This window comes from Marmota flaviventris, chromosome 6 (assembly GCF_047511675.1).
Source record: "Marmota flaviventris isolate mMarFla1 chromosome 6, mMarFla1.hap1, whole genome shotgun sequence".
Lineage (NCBI taxonomy): Eukaryota > Metazoa > Chordata > Mammalia > Rodentia > Sciuridae > Marmota > Marmota flaviventris.
Genome location: NC_092503.1, coordinates 60,314,437 through 60,333,648, shown reverse-complemented (window position 1 = coordinate 60,333,648; position 19,212 = coordinate 60,314,437).

The following is a 19,212-nucleotide window of genomic DNA, read 5'->3' as shown; positions in this document are numbered from 1 at the left end:
GATAGCTGGGTCAAATGGTGGTTCTATTCACAATTTTGACTTAATTTTTTATCAATGTTTAATTTATAGGCTTTTACAATTTTGTTCTTAGAACAATTATGTAATCATTTCTTCATTAAGTTGAATTATATGTGTGTATAAACATATATTATAATTCTACTCAATTTTAATGAAAATTTGAAACTTCATTTATTCCATTTGAGGTAATGTGAATGATAAACATTGTTAAGCTGCTTCACCAGCTTGTGGGTAGGTATGAATAAGAAAAGATAATTTTTAAATTGTAATGGAAAATTTTGAGAAAATATTTTATTAGAAGACTAAGAATTCAAATCTAAATCATATTTATATAATTATTTTTTGTTCACATTATATATAGATTTTCTTTAAAGAATACATAATAGTCAAAAATACTTTTAAGGATATTACTTTATTTTTGAGCAGATTAATAAATTACTAAATCCTCAAATGGGAAATACTTGTGAAATTGCATTTAAAATTCATATTCTTTTTTATTAATAATTAGGGTATTTTAAAAACATAAGTAAGGCCAACACTAATTTCTTTCCTCATAATTTTTCCCATCTTAGTTTTATGATAAACATATTTTATTCTCTTTGTCTTTTCACTTAATATCTATCCTCTTTTCCTTTTGGCAAAATTTCACCTTCTTTCATTAAAACAAAGGCTTCTTTGTAAAGAAAAGATTCTAGAGATGGTTAAAGCCAAAAAGTATCAGAGACAGGAATATGTAGATAGTATTTTTAACTCAATATTTGCAATCCTCAGCAGAAATCAAGTAGTAAAATGTTATTGTTATGTATTACATCATTGTTGTTACCTATTACAGTTAATACTTGAAAACTTGAATTTGCATGAATTTCACTCGTGAGTTTTGATGTAAATGATTAGTTAAAAGTTCATTGCTTAGAAAGTACTGCCAGGGTTTGTAGAACTTCATTTAACAAGATAATGCTAAATATGAAGAGAATTTCTAAGACAGTTTAGAACACTAAACTGTCAGAAACAATATTTATGTCTTTGAATATTTTATAATGAAGAGTTAAACTTTATAAAGCATCAGGAGGTCTATTCAGGAAAAAAAAAGAGAAACTGTACCCTTTAAAAAAGGCTAAAGAAATCTAACTCATTTATAATTTTCATAGATTTTTTTTGAAGATTGGATTTTAACTTTGCATGGCTATTGGTTTACTCCTTTACTTCAAGAAAAATAAATGTAATTCAAATAGTTGAATTGGAAAATTTGGGCTTGACAGAATCCTGTTTTCACCATACAGTTATATATGATGATTATCAAAAATTGTGTGCTTAAATATTTTTGATTTGAAAGTAAGAAAGTTCATTTTATATGGTGTAATTAACAAAAACGAAGTCTACATCAATATTAAAACTCTTTCTATAAGAAGTATTTCAGAAACTCATTCTCTGAAGAGTTTAAGCTAAAATTATGAGGAAACTCCTTTACTGTTTTTAATTATTCAAAATAATGTCAGACAAAAATATTTCAATGTATAACACTGAAATGTTAATATTGTTTTCCTCGAAGTTAATTTCTCTTTCTGTCTTTCCAAGGATGCTTTTCATTTTGGAAAAACTAATAAGTCAATCAATAATTTTCATTTCTTTGTACTTCCTTAAATTTATGTCTGATTTGGTGAAATATATTTAAATCTGAATTAATGTACAGTTACAGATATATCAAAATACATGTATTTTGTTATATAATTTCTATAGAATATATTTTTGGAATCATGAATGACTGTCATGCCCTTTATTTCTAAATAAGCAGTTGATTATTATAATACTAAAGTCTATAATCCTATCCCACTAAATGTTAAATGATATATATATTTTGCAAACTGAGGTCTTGCACACACATACTCACATAATACTGATGCTTGCATCTATTTTGCCTAAGTATCACTCAGCTATGATATATGATATGCATATATCAGTTATGATATATAATATCATGTATACATAATATATATGAATAACATATATAAAATCATATATATGTATATAAATTTGAGCATGGCCTGGTAGCCCATCCCTATAATCTCAGAGACTCTGGAAGCTGAAACAGAAGGATCACAACCTCCAAGTCAGACTCAGCAACTTAGTGAGACCATAAGTAACTTACCAACACCCTTTATCAATATAAAAAATTGAATGGGTTGGGGATATGGCTCAGTGGTTAAGCACCCTGGGGTTCAATCCTTGGTAACTAAAAAATCATATATATATATATATATATATATATATATATATATATATATATAAAAATTTGTAAAAATTGAAAATTTTATATACATATATATAAAATTTGTGTATATATATATATATATATATATATATATGGGTATATCTATAAAATTTGTGTGTATATATATATATATATATATATATTCATCTTCATCCCTCTCAGGAGTCAAATGTATAATCACATAACAGAAGCTGAAACTAGACTGTTTAAATCCAACTTCACTATTTACTAGCTAACCTTGCACAAATTACATCATTTCTCTGTTTGGATTCTCAACTCATAATATAATAATAATAATAATAATAATAATAATAATAATAATAATAATATTTCCACATAAGATTGTCATAAACATTAAATTAATACACAATAGTGCTTTGAGCACTGTCTTAATATTATCTTTGTTCACTCCTGTATCTGCAACATTTTTTTCAATTTTAAAATATGTTCATGAATTTTCTTCCTGAATTGCATTTTAGGGCCCAAAAAATCTGTTGGAATTTTTATTGAGATTATATTATGTTTCCAAATTTAATTATTTCACAAAAAATACACAAATACTTTTTGCTTCCATGATATATAATCATTTAAAATATAGTTATATTATTTTAATTGGAGGCAGTTCATAATGTGCCAACGTAGAATTTTTTCTTTGCATGTACAAACACATTATATTATATTGTCCATTTTTTTCTTTCACATAAAGATTATATACATGCAATTCATGTGTATAATATTTATTGATCAACAATGTTTTACAGATATTTCTATCTTGATTTTACAGATATTTTATTTAATTTATTTACTGATAGATACATAGAGCATTTTCAATTTTATAGAAATATTCTTAAATTTTGGGTAACATGAATGCACAAATTATTTCCCATCTTCTGAAATTAATTACCATTCTGACTTTTCTATAATTTCATTACCTTATATTCCAGGCTGCATAATAATGCATTTTGAATTGAAAACTTTGCCAATTCCCATAAATTTAGTTTAGGGTGTCAATTGGAAAGGAGTAGCTTGCTTAAAATTAGAATAGAAACTTATGGCAGATAAATTGCAGTTTGAAACATAAACCTTGAACCCCTAAGTTCTGAGTCTCCTTTTCCCATAAAAGCACCACTTTTTCCTGCAAGAAGAAATTCTACTAGCCTTTACTTAGGTAGTTGCTTTGCTGATTGCCTGATGACCTTCTTATACTACATTTCAGTATTTGGAGACCTGTGACCAGACACAAGTTCAATCAACACTCAGGGATCTGTTAGAAAATATAAATACTTAGGAGGTACCAAATGCACAATGACCACTATACCTTTATTAATATGGGAGGGTGGAAAAGAAGACATTTTTCTCTTTTTGTCTTTCTCTGTTTCACACACACACACACGTGTGTGTGTGTGTGTGTGTGTGTGTATATATATATATAAATATCTGTGTTTATTGTCCTTTAGTACAGAGGATGCAGATAATATATATATATATATATATATATATATATATATATATATATATGTTTATATATGATTTATATATATTTTTATATATGTGATTTATTTTTATCATTTATAGTTGCATTCTCATTTAGGTTTGAATTTATGGAAAATTTATTTTTAATATTTTAATTAGTTTCTAAATAGTGATTTCTTTATGTAGCACCATTAGTGTTGCCTTCTCCCCTAATGTTTTTCTTTATTAACTTTATTTGTAGTACTAGAAAATGATCTGAGAGCCTTACAAAGACTAAACAAGCAGTCTACCCTGAATTATTCTCCCAGCTCATTGCTCCACTGACTCTTTAAGCAACTTCTATCATTTTTCATGTTTCTATTTGAATTTATTTCTGGGTTATTTTATCTTTAATGTTTTATTTTTCTGTTCCAATATAATAATTATTCATTATTATTTTACAACATATCTTAAAATAAGTAGGATGACCATTATTCTTTTTTCTGTTTTAAAATTCTGATACCCTACTTGTGAATTTAAATCCTTGCACATGAATTTTACATTTATTTCTTCTGGAATTATGACCAGAATTGTATATTATAATAGTTGAATTTATGTATTTGAAATAATGTGTGATTATATTTCTGAATATGATATGTGTTGTGTTTGCTTAGAGAAAAAGCCAATTCTAATTGCTTTATATTTTTTATTTTATAATAAATTTAATTTTATTTTCAATGATATTTTTAGTTGGTTATTTTTTACATATAAGAATTCTAATTGATTTTTATATTTTTTGTTATTTCTGATGACCTTATCAATATTATTTCAGTATTTCTAATAGTTTCCAATATTTTATTTAGTTGATTCTATTCTTTGTTAGTATATGTTTTCTACAAATATTTTATTTTCTTTCAATCATATAAAGATTTAATCTCAATCCCTTGATCAAAGCTGCGCAGATGGAAGCCCCGGCCATGTGACACTTGCTTGGTGCAAACAGAAGATGGTGCAGAACAGAGGCTTTGCTTGCGGGTCGCCAGACCAAGCTCTGGACACAGCACAAGGTTACCCCAGCACCCCCACCTCACCAAAAACCCTATGGGGGTAACAGACAGAATCCATCTGAGAAAACTTTTCTCGCCATCTATCCGTGGGCGTGGCTACCATTGAGGTTCTGCTGCTGATCAGGTACCTGGTTTTCAACTCCCCCACCCCCAGTTTGATAACTCAAAGTTTTCCCACAAGTTTTTTTGGGGTGTAGCTATCAACGCAGAACAGCAACTGTACAGGCACCTGGTTTCCAATTCAGAGACTAAGAGAAGGGAGACTTCAGGTAGAATGCCTCAAGCCCTCTCACACTGGCTACCTCCACCACCCTGAGCACAGAGACTCAAGCCAAGAATAGACAACTCCACCTACTGGAAGAAAAGAAAACAGAGCTCTAAGAGGCTCTTTCTTTCTTTCTTTCTTTCTTTCTTTCTTTCTTTCTTTCTTTCTTCCTTCCTTTCATTCTCTCTCTCTCTTTCTTTCTTTCTTTTCTTTGCTCGCTCGTCTCATCCAGTCTCCTCTACCCTTCCCCCTCTGGTCCTCACAACCTCAACATATGTGAGTCCAAGAACTTTGCATGAAATTAGACTTTAAGAACTGAATCACCAGAATAATATAATATAGAGGAATTGATAAGCCCCACCTCACCCCAACCTTTTATTTTATTTTTTCTTTTTATTTTCTTTCTCCCTCTCTTTCTTTCTTTGTTATTTTTTCTCTTTTCTTCTTTTTTTCTTCTTTTTTCTTCCTCCCTCTATCTGACTTTCAACCTCCTATCTTTTACTATTTATATGTAGGATAATATTCTAAATAGAGATAAGGAGTTTGAAGTTACATATTCTTCCATAATTACCCCTGACTATTCATTAGAATTCTTCTCTAAAGTTGCTAAGTTAGAGTAATCCCACACCCTCACTCCTTTCCCCCTTAACATTATGTCCTACACCTGACCCTCGGTTCTCTATACACCACCAGAAATAGTATGACTCTTATGAACTAATGACTATATTAAAAATAACAATTGAAGCCAACATTTGTAGACATAGAGTCTAACTATAAATGTATTAGTAATGATGTATTATTGATATTAAGAACTGTTAACATTGTTTTCCACCACAAAGGAAAGATTTTGGAACTATATAAGAACAATATAAATATATAGAGGGAAAAATATTAACACAACAGTCAAACAGAGCTGGAAAGAAACATGAGCAATATGAAAAGACAAGGAAAGAAAGGACCACAAACAATGCAGGACATGTCAACATTAGAAGAGGTAACATCTGCAGTAGAAGGAATGTCAGATAACGATTTCAGGATATACATGGTTCAGATGATCTGGAGTCTTAAGGAAGACATTAGACAGCAAATGCAGACAATGAAAGTTCACTTTGACAATGAATTACATAAACAAATCAAAGAAGCAAAAGATCAACTCTACAGGGAGATAGAGGTTATACCAAACAAACAAACAAACAAAAAACCCAAACAAACAGAAATTCTGGAAATGAAGGAAATTATAAAGCAAATTAAAAACTTAAATGAGAGTATCATCAGTAAAGTAGACCAATTAGAAGTCAGAACATCAGACAATGAAGACAAAATATATCATCTCGAAAAGTGCCTAAACAACTCAGAAAAGCTGATAAGAAACCTCGAGCAGAACATCCAAGAAATCTGGGATACCATAAAAAGACCAAATTTAAGAGTTACTGGGATAGAGGAAGGTATAGAGGTCCAACCTAAAGGAATGAGCATCCTGTTCAATGAAATAATTTTAGAAAACTTTCCAGACATGAAGAATGAATCAGAAATCCAAATCCTAGAAGCCTACAGGACGCTGAATATACAAAACCACAAGAGATCCATGCCAAGACACATTATAATGAAAATGTCCAACATACAGAACAAGGAGAGAATTTTAAAAGCTAAAAGAGAAAGGAGGCAGATTACATTTAGGGGTAAACCAATTAGGTTAACGGCTGATTTTTCAACACCAACGCTGAAATCTAGAAGATCCTGGAACAACATATTTCAAATGCTGAAAGATAAGAGGTTCCAACCAAGAATCGTATCCAGCAAAATTAAACTTTAGGTTTGACAAAGAAATAAAAACCTTCCATGATAAACAAAAGTTAAAAGAATTCGCAGCTAGAAAACTGGCTCTGCAAAGCATCTTGGACAAAACATTATACGAAGAGGAAGTGAAAAACAACAATGAAAATCAACAGTAGAAGTAGTACAGTAAGGAGAAAAACTAATAAAAGAGGAAAAAGAAATCAAGTTAAATAACAAAAATAAACAAACATGGCTGGAATTATAAACCATATCTCAATAGTAACCTTAAATGTTAATGGCTTAAACTCTCTAATCAAAAGATTTAGGCTAGTAGACTGGATTTTAAAAAAAAGATCCTACAATATGCTGCCTACAGGAGACTCATCTGATAGGAAAAGACATACACAGACTGAGGGTGAAAGGTTGGGAAAAATCATACCACTCACATGGACCTCAGAAGCAAGCAGGGGTATCCATTCTCACATTGAATAAAATAGACTTCAAGCCAAAGTTAATCAAAAGGGATAAAGAAGGACACTACATACTGTGAAAGGGAAACATTCACCAACAAGACATAACAATCATTAATATATATGCCTCAATCAATGTTGCAACTATGTTCATCAAGCAAACTCTTCTCAAGTTGAAGAGACAAATAGACCACAACACAATAATCATGGGTGACTTTAACACAGCTCTCTCACTACTGGATATATCTTCCAAACAAAAGTTGAATAAAGAAACCATAGAACTCAATAACACAATTAATAACCTAGACTTAACTGACATATATAGAATATATCATCCATCATCAAGCGGATATACTTTTTTCTCAGTAGCATATGGATCCTTCTCAAAAATAGACCATATATTATGCCATAAGGCAACTCTTAGCAATTATAAAGGAGTTGAGATAATACCATGCATCTTATCTGATCATAATGGAATGAAACTGGAAATCAACGATAAAAGAAGGAAGAAAAAATCCTACATCACTTGGAGAATGAACAATATGTTACTGAATGATCAATGGGTTACAAAAGATATCAAGGAAGAAATTTAAAAAATTCTTAGAGTTAAATGAAAACACAGACACAACATACCAAAATCTATGGGACACAATGAAAGTAGTTCTAAGAGGAAAATTCATTGCTTGGAGTTCATTCCTCAAAAAAAGAAAAAAACAACAAATAAATGATCTCACACTTCATCTCAAAGCCCTAGAAAAAGAAGAGAAAAACAGCAGCAAATGCAGTAGAAGGCAAGAAATAATTAAATCAGAGCTGAAAATCAATGAAATTGAAATAAAAGAAACAATTGAAAAAATTGACAAAACTAAAAATTGGTCTTTGAAAAAAATAAATAAGACTGACAGACTCTTAGGCATGCTAACAAAGAGAAGAAGAGAGAGAACTCAAATGACTAGCATATGGGATGAAAAAGGTAATATCACAACAGACACTACAGAAATACAGAAGATAATCAGAAATTATTTTGAAACCTTATACTAAATAAAATAGAAGATAGTGAAGGCATCAATATATTTCTTAAGTCATATCATCTGCCCAAATTGAGCCAGGAGGATATACACAACTTAAATAGACCAATATCAATTGAGGAAATAGAAGAAGCCATCAAAAGACTATCAACCAAGAAAAGCCCAGGACTGGGTGGGTATACAGCAGAGTTTTATAAAACCTTTAAAGAAGAACTAATACCAGTACTTTTCAAGCTATTTCAGGAAATAGAAAAAGAGGGAGTACTTCCAAATTCATTCTATGAGGCCAACCTCACCCTGATTCCTAAACCAGAAAAAGACACTTCAAAGAAAGAAAACTACAGACCAATATCTCTAATGAACATAGATGCAAAGATTCTCAATAAAATTCTGGCAAATCAGATATAAAAACATATCAAAAAGATTGTGCACCATGATCAAGTGGGTTTCATCCCCGGGATGCAAGGATGGTTCAACATATGGAAATCAATAAATGTAATCCACCACATCAATAGACTTAAAGATAAGAACCATATGATCATCTCGATAGATGCAGAAAAAGCATTTGACAAAATACAGCATCTCTTTATGTTCAAAACACTAGAAAAACTAGGGATAACAGGAACTTACCTCAACATTGTAAAAGCTATCTATGCTAAGTGTCAGGCCAGCATCATTCTAAATGGAGAAAAATTGAAGGCAATCCCTCTAAAATCTGGAACAAAAAAGGGATGCTCTCTCTCACCACTTCTATTCAACATAGTTCTTGAAACACTAGCCAGAGCAATTAGACAGACGAAAGAAATTAAAGGCATAAATATAGGAAAAGAAGAACTTAAATTAGCACTATTTGCTGATGATATGATCCTATACCTAGCAGATCCAAAAAGTTACACCAAGAAACTTCTTGAACTAGTAAATTAATTCAGCAAAGTGGCAGGATATAAAATCAACACCCATAAATCAAAGGCATTCCTGTATATCAGTGACAAATTCTCTGAAATGAAAATGAGGAAAACTACCCCATTCACAATATCCTCAAAAAAATAAAATACTTGGTAATCAACTTAACAAAAGAGGTGAAAGAATCTATACAATGAAAACTATAGAACCCTAAAGAGAGAAATAGAAGAAGACCTTAGATATACCTTGCTCATGGATAGGCACAATTAATATTATTGAAATGGCCATATTACCAAAAGCACTCCACAAATTCAATGCAATTCTGATCAAAATCCCATTGGCATTCCTCACAGAAATAGAAAAAAGCAATTATGAAATTCATCTGGAAAAATAAGAGACCCAGAATAGCTAAATCACTTCTAAGCAGGAAGAGTGGAACAGGTGGTATAGCTATACCAGACCTTAAATTATACTACAGAGCAACAGTAACAAAAACAGCATGGTACTGGCACCAAAACAGGCTGGTAGACCAATGGTACAGAATAGAGGACACAGAGACCAATCCACAAAATTACAACTACCTTATATTAGACAAAGGTGCTAAAAGCATGCAATGGATAAAGGATAGCATCTTCAACAAATGGTGCTGGGAGAATTGGAAATCCATATGCAACAAAATGAAACTGAATCCCTTTCTCTCACCATGCACAAAAGTTAACTCAAAATGGATCAAGGATCTAGGAATCAAACCAGAGAATCTGCGTCAATTAGAAGAAAAAGTTGGCCTTAATCTCCATCTTGTGGGGTTGGGCTCCAAATTCCTTAATAGGACACCTATGGCACAAGAGTTAAAATCAAGAATCAACAAATGGGACATATTCAAACTAAAATTTTTTTCTCAGCAAGAGAAATAATAAATGAGGTAAATAGGGAGCCAATATCCTGGGAACAAATTTTTACTCCTTACACTTCACATAGAGCACTAATCTCTAGGATATACAAAAAACTCAAAAAGTTAAACAACAAAAAAACAAATAACCCAATCAACAAATGGGCTAAGGACCTGAACAGACACTTCTCAGAAGAGGATATACAATCAATTAACAAATACATGAAAAAATGCTCACCATCGCTAGCAATCAGAGAAATGCAAATTAAAACTACTCTAAGATACCATCTCACTCCAGTAAGAATGCCAGCCATTATTGATGTCAAACAACAAGTGCTGGCGAGGATGCGGGAAAAAGGTACACTCATACATTATTGGTGGGGTTGCAAATTGGTGCAGCCAATTTTGAGGGCAGTATGGAGATTCCTTGGAAAGCTGGGAATGGAACTGCCATTTGACCCAGCTATTCCCCTTTTTGGGCTATACCCAAAAGACCTAAAAAGAGCATACTATAGGGACACAGCTACATCAGTGTTTATAGCAGCACAATTCACAATAGCTAGACTGTGGAACCAACCTAGATGCACTTCAATAGATGAATGGATAAAAAAAATGTGGCATTTATACACAATGGAATATTACTCAGCACTAAAATATAACAAGATCATGACATTTGCAAGGAAATGGATGGCATTAGAGCAGATTATGCTAAGCGACGTTAGCCAATCCCTAAAAAACAAATGCTGAATGTCTTCTCTGATATAAGGGGGGGGGGGGGCGACTCAAAATGGGATAGGAAGGAAGAGCATGAGAAGAAGATTATCACTAAACAGGGCAGAGAGGTGGGAGGGAATGGGAGGGAGAAGGGAAATTGCATGGGAGATGGAAGGAGACCCTCATCATTATACAAAATACATATATGATGGTGTGAGGGGGAAGGGAAAAAAGAGAGAGAGAAATGTGTCACAGTAGATTGGGTAGAAAGAGGTGATGGGAGGGGAGGGGAAAGGAGAGGGGGATAGGGAGGGCAGAAGAATACAACAGACACTAGTATTGCTGTATGTATATACAGGGCTGTATAACCAATGTGATCCTGCAGTCTGTACATATGGAAAAATGAGAATTCATACCCCATTGAATCAAATGTATGATATGTCAAGATCATTGTATTGTCTCAAGCAACTAATAAAAAATAAAAATTAATAAAAGATTTAATCTCTTTAACTTTACTATCAACACGTTTAATAAAATATTTAGCATGTTTTTCCCTCATTCAGATGCTTATTATAATGTTACATAATTTTATCTCTTAATGATTTTTTGCACTTTAAATTAGCATTTATTTATGTTTAGCTCTTGTTCTTTGAATATTAGATCCCAGAATTTCATTTTTTAAAATTAATTTTTGCTATGGTATTTTTATACTAGTAATTATATACTTTCTATTAATTTTAACAGAAAGCATAGTAATTGTAACTGGAAATTATCCAACACCCTAGTATTGCTTAAAAATAATTTCTTTAAACTCTTCTGTTTGATGTCTAATCTTTTAAATATTATTTGCCTTATACTTAAAAGATTATTTTATTTTTTGGAATATTTTATGAGCTTATTCCTTATCAGTCTTCTTCTTTAGCAATTATTCAGAATTTTAGATCTGTTTATGAAATTTTCAAATTTCTACTGTTTTTATAAATGTGCATACACTTATGCATTTGGTTATTTTTTTTTTTTTAGATATGAACACACAGTTGTTTATCCAAATATTTATTTTGAGGGATTCAAGACTCTAATTATTCCATTTGAATTGGAAAACTCTATTTTAATTGTATTTTTTTTCTTTCCACTTTCATAAAGTTTATCTATACATCTTAAAAAAATTCCACAATATGTATCTTTAAGCTTTGCTCTTACTCTTATTCAAACCTTGTAGTTAGAGTATGTCAATTGCTATTACAAATTACTACAAAATCATACAGCTTACTGTAAAGAAGATTCATTCTGCCATCTTGTCACAACATTGTGTATTAAACGATGGGAATACTCCACTCCATGTCATCCTTCAAAGTCCTAAATTCCCTTCCTCTCCCGGTTTAGGCATCCTTAGGTTCTTGAAAATCTTCCACTTGATCCTCTGCATTCAGTAGGTAGAATGACAAAGGAGCATTGGGGAACCATACCAAATATTTTTTAGGGGTTAGACAAACATGTTCTCACTAAACTGCAGAGAAACGTGGGGATTATAATTTAGCTCTTAGCCAGGAAACCTGGGAAAACAAGTTTTGTGAACACACAGAGTTGCATCTATCTTGCCCCCCACCACTCTCGCCAAGTGTTTGTCGCCCAACATGTTTGTATGGTTAAATCAGAATGTAGAACCACTGCAAGTGAAATAGAATGAATGATATACTGTTTCTAGTCAATCTTATACAATTTGGGAGAGTACATGGTATGGTAGCAAGTTGACAATAGACACATAACAGATGTGGGAAAAGACAATTTTCGGGGACTACAAAAAAAACAGCTCATGAAGAAGCCCGCAGAAGACTGTAAGACCTGCTTGGTGATTGGCTTCCAATTGTGGCAGGTCAACAGAATAGGTGGGCAAGAATTAATTAAACTCTATTTGAAATACAATAATGGCAGAATAGATGGAACTCATAAGAACCAGTTGGAATCCTCAAAGACAAAGTGGACCTCTGTTGGGAGCAGGAAATGAATTGTGAGCATGTCTAAACTGTCTCTAAACAGAGGTGTAGTCTCACAAATCTGAGACCGCTTCATTGCCTTGGCAAATGTCCTACTCAAAGAGAATTCTGTATACCTTGGAATTTATTGGTTCAGACAAACCTAAGTTCAAACGCAACTCCCTGGAGGTGGGAAGGGATACCAGTGAGCCCAATTAGCCTTGAGGCACCTGCTGCCTGGACAACTTCTCCACAGCCTTTCCCTTTTTGTTTACCTTGGAGAACCCTAACTCACAATAAATTCTTTTGATGTGTTTCTCTATAAATAAAATAGTCCTGGGCTTTTTCCCTTTGTTAGGATCACACCCATCAGGTCTTTTCCACCTCTAAATCCTCCACTTTCAATATATTTCTTGTCTTTTGTTTTTATTTTTCAATACTTCTTTTATTTCCAGTTGGCCCACATCTCTGCTGGTTACTTATTCCCTCCCAGTGCAGACCTTGGGTGGGAAAACCCCAAGGTGAACTGGACTCAATCCTGTCTGACCTGATATTAAACCCTAATAACATTAAAGACGTGTGAAAAAGGCTCGTGCCCCTTTTCAGAGACCTACACATGCTCCTACTCCAAGATTCAAACTAAAGGAGGAGATCCAGAAAGTGTGGGAAGACCTATAATCTACTTGTTGATTCCTTGAGACTGGGGATCAGTAATATGTGTGAGCTACAGTAGCACCTATGGCTTTGTGCTGATTGTGGAGGAAGCATCCTTTTCTTCACTTTCCAAATTTGCACAATTTCTCCTAAGCAGAGATTATCTCCAAAACATGGAGGAATACAAAATCAGGCAATGTAGTTCCAATTTAGCTTCAACTTATTATAAAATAATTTACAGTGCCTTTGAAATCTCACTACAGTATTAAACTATACTTTATGATTCTGTTTTTGCACAACTGCATTGGTAAAAATAAAAGAAGTGTTCCCTGAGGATCTTCATATTAGTGCCTTTATATACTGCAGAATCTATAGTGTGTGTCAAGTATGTAATTGTATTTTGATCCCATTTTAAAGATGTCTTGGGAATGAAAACAATGTGTTTAATTTCTCTCTGCAGTTATAGAAGTGTCATTGAAACAGGTGGAAAATCATTTTAAAACTGTATTATTTTTTAATTAAATGTATTGATCAATTTTTTTAGCAACTTTAAATAATATAAGACAGGTTGTTTGAGATATAATGCTCAAGTTCAGCAAACTTTTGCTAAGAAAAGAAAGCTTGCTTTTCAAGAAATTTTTCATTGGTTCTCACAGCTATCTAAAGACAGCTCTTTTTTTTCAGTATCTGAGCTGAATGTATTTTCTTTAAACTGAAAGTACCTAAAGAAGAAGGCCTTAGGGATATGGTACTACCAGAGCTATTCACTCTGAGCCAAGGAAAACATAAATGCATTCTTTCCAAGGTAGTGGGGTTTTTCAAGGCTCTGTAAATTGTTTTGTGATAGATGAACCCTAGGAAAACACATCGGCTCTGTTAGAACAATCAAAGAAACAATATTCTAGTAAAGAAATACACCCTGGGGTCCACAGAGTCATTATGTTATGAAGCTAGTGGGTGATGACCCTTCTCTCTATGGCACGACTGAGAACATAGTTAAAATACTACATATAATGCCTTACTACCTGAAAATGCCAAATCCTTACAACCAGGAAATTGTCAAAAGAGTAGAATGGATCATTACAACCAAAAAGCAACATCAGGGCAGGATGACAACAGATTGATTTAAAATGTAAGTGGCTATATTAAAATCTCACAGTTCTGAGAAAACACACATTTTAAAGTGGTATTTTAAATTGATCCATAGTTTCCACATATTTCTTTTGTATGGAGAAGAAAACAGTTGTCATTTACTGTATTTTTCTCTTCCTGGATTTGAAGCTTATGACATTCATTATACCTCATAGAAAAAGTAAGAAAATAAACAATTTATGCTAAAATTTTCCTATGTTGTCTTTTTGATATGAAATTTGTTTTATTTTCATCATGAATTATCAGTTAAGTGCAGTTATATGATATAGTCATTGATATTAATGATTACAAATAATGAAATAGAGAAAAAGAATGGTGAAGATGGATTATTTATGCATAGGAATGAATATATACAGATTTATATTTATATATAAATAAAACTTTTGCAATTATATGTTAATGAATAATTATTTATATATAGAAAATACATCAGGGTTCTCCAGTAGATATGCAATCCAAAATGCTGAAGCCCCAGAACAAGAGGGATCAACACTAGTTACCCTAGTCTGAGATGGAAGGTTTCTTAAGAATCGCTAGCAGGATCCACTTTGGAAGAGTGAAGAAGTTAGAATCCGAAATCCTCAGACAATCGCAGCAACAAAGGAGAATCATTCAAGAAGAGTTGAGCTGAGCATGATGGCACACACCTGTAATTCCAACGGTTTAGGAGGCTAAGAAAGGAGGACCCTGTGTTCAAAGCCAGCCTCTGCAAAAGCAAGGTGCTAAGCAACTCAGTGAGACCCTGTGTATAAATAAAATACAAAATAGGGCTGGGGATGTGGTTCAGTGGTCAAGTGCCCCTGAATCCCTGGTACTCTCCCCTGCAAAATAAATTAAAAAAATAAAAGAGTGGAGCTTTCATCTACTGCTGCTTCTTCGTTCTTATTTTATTCCGTCCAAGCCATCATCCTATTAGTCAGTGCTACCCAGGATTAGTGAGGTTTTCCATTTCAGTTGACTATCACACATGCCAGTCATTCCTAGACACACCCTCCTTGACATACCCATAAACCTCTTAATCATAAGCTTCTCTTAATCTAATCAAGCTGACAATTCAAATTAGCCACTATAGAAAATACATAAACATCTAAACAAATAAATGTATACACTTCTAAATATGTAAATAATGAATTTATATTTCTCTTTTATTTTCTAGCTATACTGAACAATGAATAATCAGAAGTAGAAAATACTGAAAAAGCTTCTCTTTAGAAGAGTGCTGCTAGCACAATGTGGTCATTACATAATAATAGCAGAGTTTGACTTAATTTCCCTTAAATAAATATTAATTTATGCAAAAAATTTTACATAACAGGAAAATGAACATTGAATAAATTAGAGGAGAAAATAGATATCCAAGTGAGCACAAAGCATAAAGATACAAGCATATACTAAATGGTCAGTGAAAAGTGCTAAAATAGTATATATCTAATATAATATGTAATGTGTATATTTGTTCAAAGCATGATCAATCTTGAAATAACATGATAGATTCATCTCTATGAAAGCATAACTCTGTCAAAACACAGTCACAGACCCACAGCAAGATTATAATTAAAATAAAAAGACAAATACTGATTTGGTTGAAAATATTTGGTTAAAAATTAACCAATAATCTTAATAAGTATATGTATAACATCAATCAATAACAACATTAATATGAGTTACACTGGAAAAAAACACAAACAGCAGAAACAACATTTACATAAAATCTTAAAAGGAAACACAACTATTTTTCAACGTTTAATTGGTAAAAAAAATAACAACAACTAAAAGCATTTATTTACCTACCTAATTAACGGTAATTGTAATTTGAAGACATTGTAAAAATGTAATATTTAATTATACCAGATTTTGTTAAAAACTGTTTAAAGCAATAATGGTAGAAAATATATTGATAGAATCCCTTTGGAAATTTTTAATCTTAAAAATCTAAGTCATTTATTGTAATTAATTTTAAGATTTTATTCCTGAAATTTTGTTTCTTGTAATCCATTATTGAAACTAATTTAAATTGCCAAAATGTGTCAGGAAATATGTACTAAAGATTGAGAAACAGACGAAAGAGACTATAGGGTGTCATTTACTGGACATTATATGATAGACACTTGGGATCATATGATAATATAGAAACATTGATTAAAGTGTACAACTTAGTATTCATCAGGACATCAGATGTATACCTCTGATTCTCTCTTTAATGACTAGTCTATTTTAGGTCTTTGCAGGTGATACAAGTTGTAATGTCAAACAATATTTATAATTCAGATTATTATCATTTGAAGTAATAGAATATATATATATATATATATATATATATATATATATATATATATATATCCTAATAGAGATAAAATTGAACACTTTCCTCTAGAAATATAAACTTAATCATTACATTTATCTTTGTCATTGGATATTAGACAAAGTACCCACTACTCACTCTGATTCAGGCTGAAACCAGCACCAGGAACCAGGAAACATCTGATTATAGGTGCAAGGTTTCTAAAAATTGATAGTACAAACTGAATCAGCTAGAGAAAGACTCCACAAAATGACAGGAAATGAAGAGCAGAGAAAGAAATGATTGGAAGATATCAGTTTTTTCAAAATAAAAAATAGAGATGGATCACAGAGCTTATTCACGTTTTATGTGTAGAGAACTGATTGACAATAAACCAAAAACTTGAAAAGAATGTGAAGAAATAATAATAGAATCTTATGATTAATTAACATACCCTGTTAAGGAAAAAATTTTCATTCAATTTAATCACTACAACCTAGATTTGGTCACTGAAGTTCATAAAGGAAGTGTCCAGGCAGACAATTCAAGTCTGTAAAAGGATACCTGTCAGCTGGCCTCATATTCTATATGTACACATTCAGAAAAGTAAGATCTGAGGGAAGTAGCATTGAACTCAAGAGTTTTCCAATCAGCCGAGGTTTCCTTTGTCTATAGTGGAAACACCAATATTTTTAAACAGACAAGGTCTTGTGCACAGATACTCACATTTCTCCATTTTCCCTCTTATATTTTTCCCTGGGTACTTTTAATTTAAATAAAAGATTCTAGTCATTGGTAGGGAAGGAAGAAATATTTCTGTCCTTGTGTTATTTCTTTCTTTTTGTCCTTTGTTATTTTCTATCTCTGTGTTTAATCTATATTATAAATCCTCTTCAGTCTCCTATGGATTAAGCAGTTTTGGACAGCAAATCCAGTTTTTATCTTCTACTTCATGCCCTGGTACATCTATCCCCTAAGGTGAAGAACACGGATTGATTTACAGGATTGTGTGTGGGAAAATAATTGAAGAAAAGAGCAACAACTAAACAACTGTTGATCTCAAACAACTGACAAACACACTTCCTTACTGATACATATTTGCATCCTTAATACATCAGTCAAGGTTCTGTCATGATGCAAAATTACACCAATAATTTGAACAGGGACTATGCAATATAAATGTGTTAAACAGTAAAAAAGGAAATAACTACTAAGAAGGATAAAAATAAATCAATAAGAAGCAAGAATAGCAGACAAGAATACTGTTACTACTTCTCTGGCTGAGCTAGGATACACAAGGGAGAAAAAGATGGGGGAGTGACTAAACTCTCCTGAATCTGGGACTCAGCCCTCCTTGGAGAAGTTATTGCTTTAGCATGTTGAATGGCCAAAAGTTAACTGAAGAGAAACTTGCTTTAGATGGTGAACAAAAAACTGTCTAGTGGAGTGCTAGCTAGACATGTTGGCTGTATGCACTGGAATATTATAAAGACTGACTAAAAGGGTTTGGGGTGGGTGCCATAGTTTATCTTGAGTGTAACATAGTAGAAAAAAAAGTGACTTTGGAACTGAGACATGATAAGTTGATAACTGGCAAAACCATAGAAACATTTAGCATATCCAGAAAACAAATAAGAACCTAAAATTGTATCCTTAATTGGGTTTATCATAACCAAACTCAAACACTACAAACAGCACAAAACTGTGTGAATAATTATTCTAAGGTCACTATAGTTGTGTTGAAAAGCCAAAACTTAAGGTAAAATCTTTTCCTTTTAAAATATGCTAACACCTACTTGTCCCCACTCCACTGTGCCAGGAGGCAGTGCCTTCAAGAACTTAGATTCTGTATTCTTCTGCAAACCCAGTTTCTACTCCCTCTTCTTTATTTTTTTTCATTTTTATGTGTCTCCTAAATTTGCATACCCCACTTAACATGTCAATCTGATTTTTCTATTCTTGATATGTAGTGAGTTGGGATCAGCAGTTCTCTACATTATTTTAGTGATTGATCCTAGTCTCTCCTTTGGAATGCATAAATGTTAATGCTTCAATATGTTCTCAAATAGGCCAAAATAATTTTTTGATACTACTTTAACGTGACCTTTTTCATTTTCTTCCAAAACTTTTACATAGAAAATTTTCTAACTATTTCTGAGGTGATGTCCACAGTCTCTTCCTCTGGAATTACTGGGGCCATGCTTGATGCTAATAGTGAGAACAGAAAGGATTTGTTGTTAGTAGATGTAGATGTTGATCTGAAAGAAACCAATTTCTTCACAGTGTTCTATGATCAACATA